Consider the following 17,692-nt stretch of genomic DNA (forward strand, 5'->3'; position numbering starts at 1 on the left):
GATCTTTTAGAAAGACTGTCTCTCTCTCTTGCAAAGAATGCAATGTAAAATGTGCTCAAAGTTTCGTGCCCAAACTGTAGACCTGTTGTTATGGGCTACCTGCAAAAGGACTCCCTCTGCAGTTCACACCGATCCTAGTTCTGTCTGCAATTCACGTTCCGTAAGATGGATTCAGAAATATCACCTCTGCCCCGATTGTTTGGGGGACAAAAGAAAATGTTGGCCTGGAAAGTTCTCAATAATGCAGAAAAGTGAACCTGTGACTTTAACTCAATGGTAGGAGCTTGCTGGACAAAGTGAGAGAAAGGGAAAGCCCAGAGGTTTCTCCTGCCCCCAATTCCTCTTTCGTTTCACAGTATGTCAGCAGTTTGTGTGAAACCTCTCAGAGTATCAACTCTTCCTCTTTTCCTGATGCAGTCACAAAGAGGACTGAGATATCACTACAGAATTAATTCTGGGGAAGGGGGATGGTGAGCAGAGGTAGAGATAGAGTAAAACTGAGCCTTGGAAATCTCTGGATTATAATCTGTAAACATGGCCAAATGAAATACAGTACGAAGAAAAAAAAGAAACAGAAAAAGCACACTGCCATAGATAAAAGGACATGATCGGACTTTACTCATGTCGACATTAAAGCATTCAGATATTTTTTTCCCAATCATTTATTTGCAGATGATTCCAATTTTCTTAGAACCACGATGGGGCAGTGTCAGGATCTCTTGAGCCGCTCCAAGAGCTTCAGATGCTGACGGCACCTGAATCTGGCTAGGGCCTACACTGCTATCTGGGGTCGCAGGCAACGCATGGGATGAGCTGCACCGCTCGACTTGAGCTGGGGTCCGACTTCCCGAAGGGGGTGTTGAGCTGCCCAGCATGGGTCGTGGCTCACCCCCAGCCCTCTCCTTTACCTTGCGGGAGGTAGGAGATCTTCCCCACCCAGTTTTTTCGGCTTCTTCCCCGGAGCCATGGAGGGGGACAGGTGCCGGCTCATGGATGGCGCTGGTGGAACACTGCGCACGGAGGCCACATGCTTGGTGCGGAGTCGGTGCTGGAGTGAGTGCCGACTCCATTAGGAGCACTTCCAGATGGATATCGCACTCCTGCTTCGTCCTAGGATTAAAGGACTTGCAGATACGGCACTTGTCACCTATGTGCCCTTCACCTAAGCACCTTAGGCAGCTGGTATGTGGATCGCTGATGGGCATAGGCCATTTGCAGCAATCGCAGCGCTCAAAGCCTGGGGACCAAGACTATTAATTTCCTTTTTCCTCATTTGATTGGTAGATAAGAATTTCAGAGTAGAACAGGGTTATGGAATCACTGTAAATATGCCGCAATTGTAATAAATGTTATTTAGACTGTAAGCTCTTTGGAGCTGGAGCAGTCTTTCTGTTAGGTGTTTGTACAATGCAGAGTACAATGGGGCCCTGAGGCTCCCCGTACAAGTGGTCTTGGATAAACTTTCTTTTTTTACCTTCTTTAAGATTTTCTGAGGAACAATCAGAGCGAACAATTTCCCAGACAACCAGTGTGAGCGATCTGAGGGCTTTGACGTATGGTAGAACCGCAGAGTTACGAACACCAGAGTTACAAACTGACCAGTCAACCACACATCGGAAGTACACAGTTAGGCAACAGAGGCATCCCACCCCCCAAAAAAGCAAATACTGTACAGTACTGTGTTAAACATAAACTACTAAAAAAAAAGGGAAAGTAGCATTTTTCTTCTGCATAGTAAAGTTTCAAAGCTGTATTAAGTCAAGGTTCAGTTGTAAACTTTGGAAAGAACCACCATAGCATTTTGTTTAGAGTTACAAACATTTCAGAGTTATGAACAACCTCTATTCCCGAGGTGTTCGTAACTCTGAGGTTCTACTGTAGTGAAATTCCTCCTTGGAATCCCTGCTTTGGAATTTCTCCTTCTCAGCTTAGGCTCCAGTCCTGCAGTACTTATAAGCACACGTCTAACTTTACTCGTACGAGCAGCCCCATTGACTCTCTGATTTTGCTTTGTTTAAGAACCCAGAAGATGCCAGGGAAGATGCCAGGGAAGTCCTACTTTATTTTCCACTTCCTCAGGATTCTGAAGAGATCTTCAAGGACCAATTAGAAAAAAAAAAGTGTTCTATTTTCTTCATGACTCCCTTGATAGATTGACAGGTTAACAAAGGGGGAAACCCAGTTTACTAAATTCTCTAACCAGATGATTCAGAAAAGGACTTTTGTGATCAGGGCAAGTGCATATTTTATTCCTCTTAACACACAGCACAACTCATGTAGTATCTTAATGGCAAACACCAGAGTGGCATGCAGTCCGTGAACTGTGTATTATTTATTGAATTGCTTGAAGATTAAAGAATAGATTCAAAATAAGCTGAGGAGGTAAAATATTCATAGGCTAACTCAGGGGTCAGCAACCTTTCAGAAGTGATGTGCCGAGTCTTCATTTATTCACTCTAATGTAAGGTTTCGCGTGCCGGTAATACATTTAAACATTTTTAGAAGGTCTCTTTCTCTAAGTCTATAATACATAACTAAACTATTGTTGTATGTAAAGTAAATAAGGTTTTCAAAATGTTTAAGAAGCTTCTTTTAAAATTAAATTAAAATGCAGAGCCCCCCGCGACCGGTGGCCAGGACCGGGGCAGCATGAGTGCCACTGAAAATCAGCTCGCGTGCCACCTTTGGCACATGTGCCATAGGTTGCCTACCCCTGGGCTAACTCATACAATAAAAAACAATTTTTTTGCATCCTTATGATTTATTTCTTGCAAAACCAATTATGTGAGATCTTTGGGCTATAAATAAACCTCAGCTAAAAAGAAATTAACATTTTTTACATTTTTAGCTTAATGCACTACATTTTTTGGCAGAACAAACAAAAACCAGGCGTAAACCATGTCTCATTTTCAACAAAGAAGAAGCCTGTAAAAAAAAAACCTCCAAAAAAGGAAGTCTCTCAATCCACAAGCGCAAAGAGCCAAAACGGGCTCTAATTCTCTCCACTCCGTATAATAGGAAAGGAAACCAGGCCATCAGGAAATTTACACGCTAATGCAATTATGGGGTGGTTCATTGAGCACTGAGGTCCTGCCCTCCGGTATTTGAGCTCAATCTATACAAATAAACCTTTCCACCCTTTTCACAAAGCTAAATTCTCACCCACAAGTTAATTAGAAACTATATTTTTGTATCGGAGAGTACAGCTTGATTGGTAAAATATACAAAAGAACCCTTTGGGACATTTTGGTACCTTTGAAAAAAATTCCACTGGAAACATTAACTAACTGAATAATTGGATTTACCTATAAATAACAGACACATTTTTACCAGACACAGTGAGTATCTCTCCTTACATCATCAGGTGAAACAAATGGAATCGTATTAGTATGTCTAGTGCTGAAAAGCAAATCAAATTCAATTTATGTTTATAGCACCATTCTGAAATCGACCTGAAAGTGTACCAGCCCAGGCAGAAGTGTTTAACCAGCCCTATGATTATAAGGATAAAAATGCATGATACTTAACCTGCTCATTAACAAAGTTATTTGTCCTAGGCACAAGGATTTTTTTCAAGGCTGCCTCTCCTTCCAAAGTTGCTTTGCCATCTATACCTGGGACGTTAGAAAGCAGCTTCTCTCTAGGAATAGTGATCCATAGCCAGTATACTGACCACAGTGCTAGGGAAGAGAAAGGGAAAGTTTTGGACACACCCCTACTCTTAGAAAGAGGGTCATCTGTTTTTAGAAGTCCAAGCAAAGCACACATTTTAAGCTAACATTTTTTTTAAAACCTGCATGACCAAAGTTAGGCTCCTAAAAAAAACAACAACAACAAACTAAATATGGATTTAAGTGACCTGATTTTGAGTAGGCATTGAAGCACCCCCACTAACTTGCAGGGGAGCAGCTGGGTTCTCAGCACTTCTGACAATCAGGCTACTTCTTTAGAAATGGAGTTAGGGGCTTAATTTGAGGCACTGCGGTTTAAAAGTTTTGTCCTCCATTTTCAGCTCTCTCATCCAAAGGAAAAAGATTATAATGTTTTTGTGCATGTCCATTAAAAGAGTTAGTCAGAATTAACAATGCTAACTTCTAACTTCCAAGCACTTCCAAGATCCTCCAAGGAAAGCTGTTATACAATGTAGAGGATTAACACCACCTGAACATTAATGCTGCATAGATAATTAAGAAGCGTGATGACAGCCTCTGGTCAAATACACAGTACCTGGGTACAACATTCCTGAGCTGACATCCCAGTGAGCTGGGGACAAACATTAGTCACTCTGCCCAGCATATGGAAAGAAGTCATGGTGCAGAATGAGAAGGCTCCATGAACTTGTTACAATGCAGAAGCTGTCTGGTTGTTTAGTAAAAGCATACCCGAGATGTGTTATCACTGCCATCAATGCACATGTGTTTCACAGCATCCAGGAATGTTTGGCTTGGCCTTTTAAAAGCTAGACTTTTTGTATAAAACATCTCTGGAACGAAATTAACACTATTGTCTGATAATCTTCACTTCCAAAAACGTAACCTGACAGAGCTTTTCTGCACAGGGTGTAGCTAAAGCAGAAATCTACCCAAAGGCAATATATGTCTTCAATTAGGCAATTGCTTCTTTGTGAAGGCTTTGACCACAGACTAAACAATAACATGGCTAAGGTGCTTACTGGCCATTTAGCACCGACATCTTCTTTTCTTATCAATTAGGGTGATCTTAAATGGGATTAGGAAGAGAGCATGACTTTATGAGGTGATGTTGCAGCCAGCTAGTGCAGAAACACTGCAGAAACCTAGGGATAAATCGAAGCACATGGTCTTCACTGCAGAGTTAGGCTGGGCTCTTACCCCTCATCCTCTCCACACACGAAAACCTCTCACATGCATTTGGTGGTACTTTCAACCCAGGCTAGGTGGTGTGTGTTAGTTACAGCCCAGGTTCCACTTTCACTAGGGCTGGTAACCTGCCCACTGTGGAGTGAAGCCACAGGCTGAAATATTTGAGTGCTGTTAGTCCTCCAGTGCCTTCCCATGATTTCCCCTGTGTGCCCAGAAGGACAGACACATTCTCCCAGAATTCAGTGGGAAAGATTCATAGAGCAGCTCAGCCTACTGCAGCCCAAAAAGTTATGGGATATTGCCCCAGAAGTCTTACTGACACACGAGTGAGTGTAGCACCCATGAGGGCCCAGTAACTTGGCCATGGCTTTGCCATGTGGCTGCTAACACCTGGGCTAAGCTATCCCAGGTGCTGATCACCCAGGCTAACTGCAGTGAAGACAAACCTTTTTAGGCTATTTTATCAGTACCCCCAGACTTCTGCTTGAGAGTGGATTACAGTGTGACAGATTATGATGGTGGTTCTCTAAAAGCGACAGGAATACAACATACACCACTGTTAGGGGACCCCATTTACAACACACGTGTCCCCCACACAGTTCCATTTTGTAGTGCAGACCAGCCCATAAGCATGTCCCCAAACTGTGCAAAAGCTTTGTATTGTCTATTATCTGGGCATCTCTCCTGAAGGACTACACCATGCAGTGATTTGGGGTTTGGTCTGACCCACTGATAAAATCTGGATCAAAAACACCAGGTTTGGTGTTTCAGGGGTGTGAAGTGTTAGGTAGCAGTGGGGCCCAAACCAAAACCTAACATTCACCAGAGCATTAAACGGCTCTCTAGGAAAACCTCCGGCTAACACATCCCCAAGCAAGCAGAGCCTTGAGGACAAGTTGGGTGTTTGATTCCCTAGCTGGCTTGCACGTGCAATGTCATCGGCTGCAATCTCTTAGCAGCAGATATGGGGCACACACGTTACCCCTGATCAGAGGAGGAACAGAGTGAGTTCCAATAGCCCATATTACACAAACCCCTTCCCTACTCTGGAAGGATTCTTCATTCACAGAGGATGAGTCTGCCAGCATCTCTGCTTCATGCACATTGCTGACATCAGGGCAGATTTTGTACTATGGTGGTTTCCCCTCCCCCACCCAAAAAAATCTTAATTAAATCTGAACTGCCCAGTAAAGACCAAATTCATCCTACGCCCGTCCTTATCGCCCATTTTATGAACTAGACCACAATTTTACTACGTGAGCAATTAAAGAAGAAACAAAAAGAAAAGGTAAAAACCAGCAGATAATTTCAATGGTAGATTAAGTACAAGGTCAAATGGATCTAATAGCTTAGGCTACTCACTCCAGAGGGCCTCCGTATTTTTTAATAAATCCCCTCCACCAACACATATACATCCAAATTAGTTTAAGGCTCTGACTTTTTTTTTTTTTTTTGTCAATGAGGGACACATTGCCCCTAGGTCCATCCCTGTGCCGTATATTTTTAGAGACACTGTACAGCTGCATAGCACTCGGTAAGTACTGTGGTACAAACGTGAGCCTTGCCCTGGAAGCAAACAGTTTGTTCTGGCAGATTTTGTATGTTTATTTGACCATTGTTCATTTTCAGAGCACAATGAAAGAAACAAACCTAGGCTTGTTGCTGAAGGGGGCTTGTAGTTCCATTGCTTCCAGTGCAGCTCAGTACAACTGGAACAAGAACATGATTCCATCAAAAATGGCATTCGAGGGGGCTCTTGGCACCCTATCGCACAATCAGTGTGAAAGCAAAACTGCCACTGACTTGCATGGGAGTGTCACATAGATTACAAGCTGTGGGGGGTAGCAGAGAGGGGCTAAATCTACACGGAGGTTAGTCCTAACATTTCCCACCACTGAATCTCTGCCAGCCAGAGTGATGGCAGAAGCTCTAGTGTAGACAAAGGCCTCCTGAATAGGACAACTTGGTGATGTGCACCAACAGCACTATCCAATGGGGTGACTGGATTCCACTTCCCAAAGGAATTTCTCTCTGCAATATCTAGCCGAGTGGAGACAGAGTGGCAGAGAGGAACAGGAGGTTACTGTTAATTACATATTTTATTATGGCTTCGTTTGGATGCTCAGTCTATTCCCTGTTTATTGTTATTTTTTTGCAATGGCTTTTCCTCCAACTTTTATGGCAAATGACATTTGACTTCATGTCTGAAGTAGGAAGCACCAATCTGGCAAGTCAGGCACTTACTGTATGTTCCTAGAGCATAGGGTAAGCAAGGATCTCTTGGTGAGGACTCGGCATGAATTGCACTTAGCTAGAAGTTACCCCTAAACTGTGCCCAGAAGGAAATAATGACAGCATTGTCTGCCCCCGTCCCCTTCCACACTCCGAAGACACCCGATAGGAAGGTTACATATAGATCCCTTTTTAAAAATAGGCAGCGTCAGCCTGAGAAGGGGCACTTTGATTTTAAAGTGGTTGAATGAGGGAGGCTCCTTGAAGGCCAAAATAAAATACATAATTACAATGTTATTGGAAACATTAATTCTTGTATTTTCGGCTGTTGAAATCTGAAAGGAGTTCTCACATGTTATTACTTTTGACGCTGCAAAAGTGGTTTAAGGTGTGTTTGATCCGCAATGCATTTAAGGATTTTAACACTTCAAAATAGATTTTTACAAAATAGTTTGATGGGTACATCTGCCAGCTGTCAATGAGAACTTCCTGCTCTGAACTTTCTTCCTCTGCTTGTTTCCATGTCATCCATCCAAGTCCCTGGAGAGCAACAATTCAACTCCCATCTCCACAAACCTCTTCTCTACTTCAGAGAATGAATAACTACACTCCTACTTATGTTGCTCTGCCTAATTCAGCACTTAATACATGGATTACAGGGGATGAGTTAGAAAATACTTCAAAGTGGAATAATCGGTTTCAGCATTAGCTCTACTAAAATTTCAATCTACCTTAACTTGAAAGGAGGTTAATGACAACTGTTCACATCAAAATAACTAACTCCCCGAGCCATTTTTAAGGTGAATATAGTATAATCAGTTAATTAATCTAACAGTAAACAAGCAAGCACTAAGAAGGGAGCTATTCTGTTTTGGTAGTATTTATGAACCAATTGATAAAGCCTCTAAGGAACTTGTTAACCAGGCTCCAGGGAATATGGCTGGATAAGATGGGAATTGTTGGATATTCAGTGACACTAGGGGTCAAATGAAAGACATTGACTAGCTGCAGAAAGATTGTGTTAAAAACATTTTACTGAGGTATCAAACTATGATACCTAAACTATGTACCTCATGCACAATACACAGAACACATGGTTATTTTGAATGTATAACACTGAAGTGTAAGGCACTTGAGAGATCTAAATCTGTAGGCTCATCTTATCAACCTTCCACTCCCCCAATAGATTTACTCTCCCCCCCCCCAACTGTTTCCACAGGATATTGACTAGATAATATAAATTAAGTGGAAGGACTAAGGAACTAATCCCAGATAATAGAGAGAACATTAATCAATGAAAATTGACATGTTACAATACATCCACTTTAAATGTCAAAATCCCCCAAAGAAATACCAAAGACAATAATTTACCAGCTATTAAAACATAAAGCAAGAGAGCAACAGAATTGCAGCCACCTTACTTAGAAAAAGCAGAGAAAACAACAAAATGGAAAAGGCATAAAAAATGACAAATTTGAAAGAATATAGCACAGGTCATAAAAGAGTGAGCACAATAAGCTAAAAGTTTAAGTGAAATGATTGGTCCTCTTCATTGCCACAGGAAGCTGGGTCTGTTTGAATCCTGGGAAGGGATCGCCATAGCCCCATCCCAACTAAAGCCCTGCCCCCTCAACTGAGGGGAGGGACCATAAAGCTCAAAAACACTGAGTACAAAGAACAATAAATAAAATGATTGTGACAGGAGTGGGGAGTTTTCATTTTGGTGAACTGAAGTGTTCCTCTTAATACAGCAGCATTGTCCAGCCTAAGTGCTCAAAAATCACAACGTTGATATTTTAACTTCTCATGATTATTATGCCAATCTCGTGATTTTTGTGGACTACACTCATGATTTTTCAATGCTTGGGACTGGTGATACTCCTATTATGGAGAAAAATGTCTCTAATTCAAGTGAAGATGTTGTCAAAACTGCTATATGTGTTTTGAAATATTCCAATTATACTGCACAATAGTATGGGGTGGGGAGAGTGCTATGTATGAAAAGGCATCTGACACAAGGGTGTGAGAGACTACCTGAGTGAAGCTGGGAACTCATGCTCAAATTCAGGGACAAATTCTCACGTGCTTCTTCATGTTGAATAGTATGACTTCAGTTGGACTAACCATGGAGTATGGTGCTACTTCTTGTGAATGAGAGTACTAGACATCAGGCCCATAATGAGGATGGACTAGTCTGTTACTCAGCAAGCCAGATCCTGTTCATCCCCCCTGGGGTAGTGAGGAAATACTTTAACATCCCTTTGCAAAAGGCAGTTGTGCACCCTCATCAGCTGTCTAACTGAATATACTTTAATAAGCATTCATGTATGACAATGCCTCAATAGACAATATGCTAAATATGTCACTGCATTAATTAACAATCCAAAATGCATCCCTGTGGAATTATTCAGGGCTATCGGAGTGCACACACTGAAGAGCAGAGTTAAAAACCAACATGCTTAGAGATAGAAGTAACTAACACACAGAGTTCCAGACAATGTATATAACTACATGCATAATTTGACATTTGATCAATTACAAGAAAATGCAAACTAAAAATAGCTCATTTCTAAATATATACAAGAAAAATACAAGAGACAATATGTACATTTTCCAGCTTGTTCCAGAGAGTGACCCATTAGGTGTAAAATAGGCCAATGGTGGGTGGCAGCCTATGATTTCATATACTTGGGTTGACAGTGTAAACATTAAGGGAAGGCCTCCCTTGCCTGTTAACAATTCTGGGTAACTGATCTAGGAATGGACACTGAATCACAGGCTCACTCAAGTATAGGCAACATCACTAAGGGTGAATTTAAGTGTAAGGACCGGATCCCATGCCCACAAAAGTAAACGGGGTCTTTTCATTGACATACAGGGCACTGGATTGGGCCTGTAATGAAGTCCCTGCCCAGAGCTAATGTCACAACTGTGAGTCTGTATTGCCAGGATGGGAAGGGTTTTAAGTTCTTTAATATGTGTAAATCTAAACTGGGCACTTAATTTTATTGGATAAAGTTCCCCAGATACCCTATTTAGGTTTTGGCTCAATCAATAGATCAAATATATAGAGCCCTGCGTGGATACAAAAATTTGGATCCACATCTGATCTGCTGCAGCGATAATTAACTTGTATTTGACCCGTGCTTTGCACTCCACCTTTTATATGTACCGTATCCACATCTCACTGTTAGGACCGTGCACAGAAACAAAAATTTGGATCTGCATCCGATTGGCAAAGATGGTAAACAATACAGCCGCATCTGCAGCTATAAAGCAGATATCCACGGATTTCCCAAGCTCTACAAATAGAATTCTACAGACTGAACTGGAGGCAGTGTTTGTACACTGCTTGCCGACACCTTAATGTACTTCCTGTCAAGCATTCTGAATGTATTAAACTGCTTTGTTATGTATGCTTGTGAAAATCTCACACTGCACTGAGTTGAAAGAAGAATGTAATGCTTTTAGTGAGGCCCTGGATACAAGGCCAAATTCTCCTTTCATTTATAGTTGCCCAAACTATATGGTGCAACTACAGAATAGACTCTACATAATAAGAGAACCAATATAAAAATATAGCACAGAACTTTGTGGGACATCTCTTTTTTTTAAAAAAATATAATGGAAGTACATCTTGATTATATAAAAATTATACCAAAAAATCTCCCTAACTGAATAAGGCCTTGAGTCAACAAGCTACTTAATCATTTGCCTAACTCTGAGCACGAGTATTTTCATTGATTTCAGTAAGACTACTCATCCGCTTAAAACAAAGCACACTTGTAAGAGCTTTGGTGGCTCTGGGACAGAGCACTCAGCACCTGGCAGGATCGAGACCTAAGCATCCAATTTTAAGCCATCACAGGTATTTCATTCCCTGGATATGATGAATGTGCACATTGTTATTTATGACAAGAGTTTGGGGGCATATTTCATAGACTCACAGGACTGGAAGGGACCTCGAGAGGTCATCTAGTCCAGTCCCCTGTACTCATATGCACTATTTTGTAAAGGTTTAGCTCAGTGGTCCCCAACGCAGTGCCTGCGGGCGCCATGGCGCCCACCTGGGCATTTATGTGTGCCCGCCAAGTGCCCAGCAAGGGAGAGAAGCCACAGCCCCATGCCTGCCGGGGACAGAGAACTTTGGGGCTTTAGGCGCCGGTGTTCTCGGTCCCTGGCAGGCGCGGGGCCGTGGCTTCTCTCCAACTTCTCTGGGGCTGCAGGCTGCGTGCGCCAGTGTTCTCCGGCAGGCACAGGGCCTGCCTAGTGCCCAGCAGGGGAGAGAAGCCGGGGCCCTGCACCTGCTGGGGACAGAGTATTCCGGGGCTGCAGGGAGCGGGCGCCAGTGTTCTCTATCCTCCTGGCTTCTCTTTGCACTGCCCACAACTGGCGCCCCAAACCCCCAAAAAACAGAAACAAAAAATCAAACAAAAAGAAAAGCTCCAACTCTGCAGAATGGACGGAATGCCGCCCCGTAGCATGTGCTGCCCCAGGCACGTGCTTGCTCCACTGGTGCCTGGAGCCGGCCCTGTATGTGAGTAATTGTTGGCGCCCGCCACACTCTTCTGAAAACATGAGTGTGCTACTGGCCACAAAAAGGTTGGGGACCACTGGTTTAGCTGATACAGAATCTTTCCTTTACTATAAAAAATGTACAAGGTTAAATTTAGTATGTAATTATATTTGTAATAATAAAATATACAACCATCACAAAGAAGCTGCCATCTTCAAACTCTGTAAAACACAGGGCATGATGCTAAACAGCATTTGAACCGGATGGATGAAAAAGCAGGAGACTTTCAATGTTATTCACATCTCTTAATTAGGGTGACCAGGTGGCTGGTTTTGAACCAGAACACCAGGTCGAAAAGGGAACCTGGCAGCTCCAGTCAGTGCTGCTGACCAGGCCATTGACTGTCCAGTTGGCAGCACCGCGCAGCGAGGCTGGCGGGCTCCCTGCTAGCTTCTGCACCACACTGCTCCCAGGAAGCAGCCAGCATGTCCCCGCTCTGGCTCCTATGCGTAGGGACAGCCAGGGGGCTCTGTCCGGGAACTGTGGCCAGTGGGAGCTGTGGGGGCAGTGCCTGTGGATGGGGCAGTGCGCAGACCCACTTGGCCGTGTTTCTGCATAGGAGCCAGGGGGGGGACATGCCTCTGCTTCCGGGAGCTGCTTGAGGTAAGTGCTGCACCCCTGGAACCTGCACCCCTGCACCCCTCCCGCCCCGTGTCCCAACCCCCCCCAGCCCTGATCCCCCTCTCGCTCCCTCAGTCCCAGTCCAGAGCACCCTCTTGAACCCCAAACCCCTCAGCCCCACCCCAGAGCCTGCACCCCCAGCTGGAGCCCTCACTCCCACCCACCCCCCCTTGCATCCCAACCCCCTGCCCCAGCCCTGATACCCCTCCCTCTGAACCCCTCGGTCCCAGCCCAGAGCATCCTCCTACACCCCAAACCCGTCACCCCCAGCCCCACCCCAAAGTCTGCACCCCCAGCCAGAGCCCACACCCCCACCCCAGCCCTCATCCTCCTACTGCCCTCCAAACCCCTCAGTCCCAGCCCAGAGCACCCCAAACCTGCACCCCAAACCCCCCATTCCCAGCACCCCACACCACATTCCCAGCCCCACCCCAGCCAGAGCTCTTACCCCCACACACACAACCCCAACCCCCTGCTCCAGCCCTGATCCCTCTCCTGCCCTCCGAACCCCTCGGTCCCAGCCTGGAGCATCCTCCTACCCCCCAAACCCCTCATCCCCAGCCCCACCCCAGAGCCCACACCCCCAGCCAGAGCCCTCACAACCCCCTGCACCCCAAGCCAGAGCCCCCTCCTGCACTCTGAACCCCTCAGGCCCAGTCTGGAGCCCCTGCCTACACCGCTAATCCCTCATCCTCAGCCCCACATCAGAGCCCACACCCCCAGCCGGAACCCTCACCCCCTCACCCCCAACCTCTGCCCCAACCCCTCGCACCCTGAACCCCTCATTTCTGGCCCCACCCCAGAACCTTCACCCCCAGCCCAGAGCCTGTACCTCCTGCCACACCCCCAACCCCTTGCCTCAGCCCAGAGCCCCCTCCCATACCCCAAACCCCTTGGCTCCACCCCCCAGGCCGGAGCCCCCTCCTGCACCCCAGCCTCCTGAGTGAAAATGAGTGAGTGAGCGAGGGTGGGAGAGCGAGCGACAGAGGGAAGGAGGGATGGAGTGAGTGGGGAGGGGGCAGGGCCCCGGAGAAGGGGCGGGGCAAGGGTGTTCAGTTTTGTGTGAGTAGAAAGTTGGCAACCCTACTCTTAATGCACTAATCACAGGCATTGAGATAATGCATTAATGAGCGTGGTATAATAGCCTGAACAGATGTCTTTGTAAGGTAGGAGAGTGGGATTTTTGAAGGTGCATAAAGGCGGGTATGGGAGTTGGGTACCTAACTCCCACACGCGCTTTTGAAAATCCCACACTTGGCTTTTAGTACTTTTTTTGGCCTGGACCCCAGAAACAAAACCATGTGGGTAGATCTCTGCTACTACACAGACTTTTTAATGGGGCTCTGCATGAGCGCAGGGATCTGCCCACATGTCTGCATAATAAGTCTTAGCTAAAGTGGTTGCTATGTTAACAACACTGCTTGTATATCTGAACTTCAATTTTTTCAGAAGACAGTGCCAAACTCTATCCCTCAGCCCCCCAGCTACCACCTCCATCATCACATTTACAGCTGAAAGAGGGTATGCAAAGAGGCTAGAAAAACCTAACCTTCTTCCACTCCTCCCCTTCCCTTGTGTGAGTCACTTAAACCTTCTCCAGTTTTACAGCTGTAATGTGAGCCACACGGGCAAATCCCATGTCCCTGTTGAGCCCCCCAGATACCTCATAGGGGTAAGAGTCCACATGGATCAGGCCAAAGACCTGAGTGGGGGGTTAGTCTGGCTTTCCTGCTGGGCAGAATCAGGAAAGGAGCTGGGGATCCCAGTGAAAGAGTCATGCACAATTCCAAACGATGTCTCAAAAGCTGTCTTTTGGATATAAAGCAGACTAAGGAACCCCAGAGAGAGAGGGAAGTGCTCCCGCAGGCAACAGTGCCACGACGCCCTATCCCTGCAGAGACCAGGCACAGGCAATCTGCTTCTAGGACCATTCCACCAGCAGCCCAAGGCACAGTGTATGCTTCTTGAGCAGAGTCCCATTGCCTGGTGCTTAGGAGTGAGTGAAACCACGGACATACCCATATACACACAGACAATCTCTGCTGGCCTGGCCAGTTGCTGTCCATGCTCCTCCATCCCAAGCTTGGACAGTGAAACCAGACAGATTATGGCTGTCTCTTGCACAGGAGCACTAAGTGGGAAGGGGTTTCCTGTACTCTTCCCCTGCCCTCTAGCACCAAAGCTGGGGCAGCCATAATATGGCCCCAGTACGTGTTTAGAGTTCAGATTTTCACTATCGGCCGAACTCTGACCCCCTCGCATTATAGTCAATGAGTGTGTTACCATTGGACTTTAATGGCAGCAGAGTTCGGCCAATGTTGAGAATTTTGGAAAATTCCACCTAGGTGTCTATGGCCTACAATTAATGGTCTACAATTAATCATTGCCAATTTCCTTTAGAGTTACACCATGCGCACAGAAGGAGGGAAATCATGAAGAGTACCCGGCATAAAGCTTGCACAACCCACAGACCTAACCCAGCTTCTCCCAGCTTACACACCGGAACTCCAACAATGTCAAGATGCCTCTAAATGTATAATATATTCCTTTAAAAAAATAATAATAATTTACAGTCAACATATAGGAATCTCAAATTTCGCTCTTTAATCCATATGCAGTCACCAAAGTCAGAAGTTTGAGGTGAATGGAGCTGCTTATCAAAGTCAAACCTTGAAGTGATTAAAAATAGAGGCAGGAGAATGGCTCCCATTTAAAAAAAATCATGGCTTTGTCGAGCATCTGTTCTGTTGCTTCTTCAATACTGTGTTATTTTAAATTAGGATCTCTACTATTGCTTGTGTGAAATATACATATAGATTCAGAGATATAAGCTCAGAAGGGATCATTAGATTATCCATTCTGACCTCCTGTGGACTTCTCTGAATCAATTCCTGTTTGAATTAGAGCATATCTTTCAGACATGAACATTTGAATTTCCTTCATCTACTACCCTTTTTAATTTTTATATAACTCAGTATAGAGTATACACCAGATGGTACAGAGTTAAAGAAATCAGTGCACTAAAGTCTGGATACATCTTACTATAGCAAAATGAAAACAGTCTTAATTGAGTGGGCCTAGCATAATGGAAGATTGAGAATCCCCCAATAGTAGCACAGAAGGAATAAAATCTTATCCTTCCTAGAAAAAGTTACGTACTTTTGTTTCAATTCCTTGAACTTCCCACCAGGCTGTGCAATCCTTTGTAGGAAGAAAAAGTCTTCCTGCACATAATTATAAAACTTTTCCATGGACCACAATCCTGCAGACACTTATGCATGTGTGTAACTTTAAGCATGTCAGTTTACTGAATTCCAATGAGTATTTTTTTTAAATACTATTTGTTGCACCAATTTGTGGGCAAAACACTAATTAAAGGCACGGATTCTCCTATAGCAGCAGTGGGCAAACTACGGCCCTCCAGATGTTTTAATCTGGCCCTCAAGCTCCCGTCCCGCTCTGGAGCTCCTACAAGGCCTCTATCTTCAATATGAATAGTTGCATTGGTCCTTGGAAAATCAAATAAAACATAAATAAAAAAGGCTCAATATCAGAAGCAGTTTCAAGGGCTTTTTCGTTTCTGCCCATGTGCAGGGTATAGATTGTAAGTGCTTTAGAGCAGGGACCGTCTTTTTGTTCTGGGTTTGTACAGCACCTAGCGCAAGGGGTCTTGGTGCAGGAGTGGGGCTCCTAGATACCACTGTAATTACCACTGTGTAATTACCACTGTCATACAAATAATAAAGAAGAATAGTATCCATAGGGTCATAACAGGAAATCTAATGTATTTGTTTAATCTTCAATCATTTATTTTTAAAGAAAACAAAACCAAAAAAATTAAATGCCCAAATCTAAATCTGTGCTAGTGCAGTATTATCACTGAATTTCTTCATGCAAAAACCCAACTTATTTAAACTTAATGTTTTTCTCTTTGTGCATATAAAATTACAAGCTTCAGGCTGTATAAATTTGCAGTATTTTTTTTTGCATTTATTAGGTTAAATGCTAGGTTAATAAAATGGGTGAAGAAAAGGACAAATTTTGTATATTCACTGAAAGCTGGATTCTAGATTGGGTACTTAATTTAGGCCTACCTAAAGTTCCCCCTTAATTTCACATGGAGAAATTATTCACTTTTTCTTCTAAAAAACTCTATTGTGCAGTCTGGGTAACAAAATCGTACAGTTTACCCCAAGGTGGTTACACAAGTGCTGATAAGTAATCTCAATCTCTATGAAATCTGCATAGATCAGATCCTTTAAGATCAAAAGGCCTTTACTGACTTTGAAGGGCCTGAATGCAAGCCATTACTGGAAGGAGTAGCAGTGTTAATCAATAATTTTTGCCATAAAGAAGCCTTCAACAATTGTATAACCAAGTCTGCATTTGCTACAACTGATGCAGTATTGCTAACCCCAACCATTCAAAAATCATGAGTCAGGCACTCAAAATTCACAACAGTTTTGAAAATGAGATTTTTAAACAGGGCCGCCCAGAGGATTCCGGGGGCCTGGGGTCTTCGGCGGCGGGGGCCCCCCCGCTTTGGCGGTAATTCGGCAGCGGGGGGGTCCCTTCCGCTCCGGGACCCGCCGCCGAAGTGCCCCGAAGACCCGTGGCGAGGCCCCCCACCGCCGAATTACCGCTGAAGCAGGACCTGCCGCCGAAGCGCTGGGTCTTCGGTGGTAATTTGGCGGCGGGGGGTCCTTCCACCCTGGGGCAGAAGGACCCCCCCTCCGCCGAAGATCCGGAGCGGAAGAAGCTCTGGGGGCCCGGGCCCCGTGACAGTTTTCCGGGGCCCCCGGAGTGAGTGAAGGACCCTGCTCCAGGGGCCCTGAAAAACTCTCGTGGGGGCCCCTGCAGGGCCCGGGGCAAATTGCCCCACTTGCCCCCCACCCCACCCCGGGCAGCCCTGTTTTTAAAAATTGCCATACTTGGGGGTCTGGTTTCAGAGCCATTAAGATTCATGTTTCCAAACTTTTCCTTGCAACTACAAGGATCAGAAATATAACACGTTTAAAAAACGAAAGCTGAGATTTGCACACACACACCGATTCCTTCATATAGGACCTTAGGAAAGACCACCAAATATTGCAAGAATCATGATAGAAATCATGAGAGTTGGCAACACTGCTACTGTTTCAGGTATTTTTGCAATATAAAAAATCATAATGCTTCACCTAAAGCTCCATAATTTAAAATATCTAATGAAGATTGCTTTCAAGGAAAAGGATACCACACTACAATGTGGGAATCATTATGAAAATCACTACAAGCCAAGTCAATTTAAATGGATTCCAAAGAAGTTTGCTTCTTTTCATATCCTTTTTAGATTTCAAACTTCCCAAGAAAAATAATTCTGTTGCAGCAATTCACCTTCTTACATTCTCACAGCATCAAGATTAAAAAATGGCCTCAAACAGAA

The 17,692-nt window shown here is 44.5% G+C and overlaps 1 protein-coding gene across 8 annotated transcripts in view; it reads right to left on the bottom strand.

The window, feature by feature from the left end:
* Positions 1-17,692, bottom strand: part of PALM2AKAP2 (PALM2 and AKAP2 fusion) — a 771,069-nt gene that overhangs the window by 72,280 nt on the left and 681,097 nt on the right. The gene's annotated exons all lie outside the window — the stretch shown is intronic.

This window comes from Mauremys reevesii, linkage group 6 (assembly GCF_016161935.1).
Source record: "Mauremys reevesii isolate NIE-2019 linkage group 6, ASM1616193v1, whole genome shotgun sequence".
NCBI classification, from domain to species: domain Eukaryota; kingdom Metazoa; phylum Chordata; order Testudines; family Geoemydidae; genus Mauremys; species Mauremys reevesii.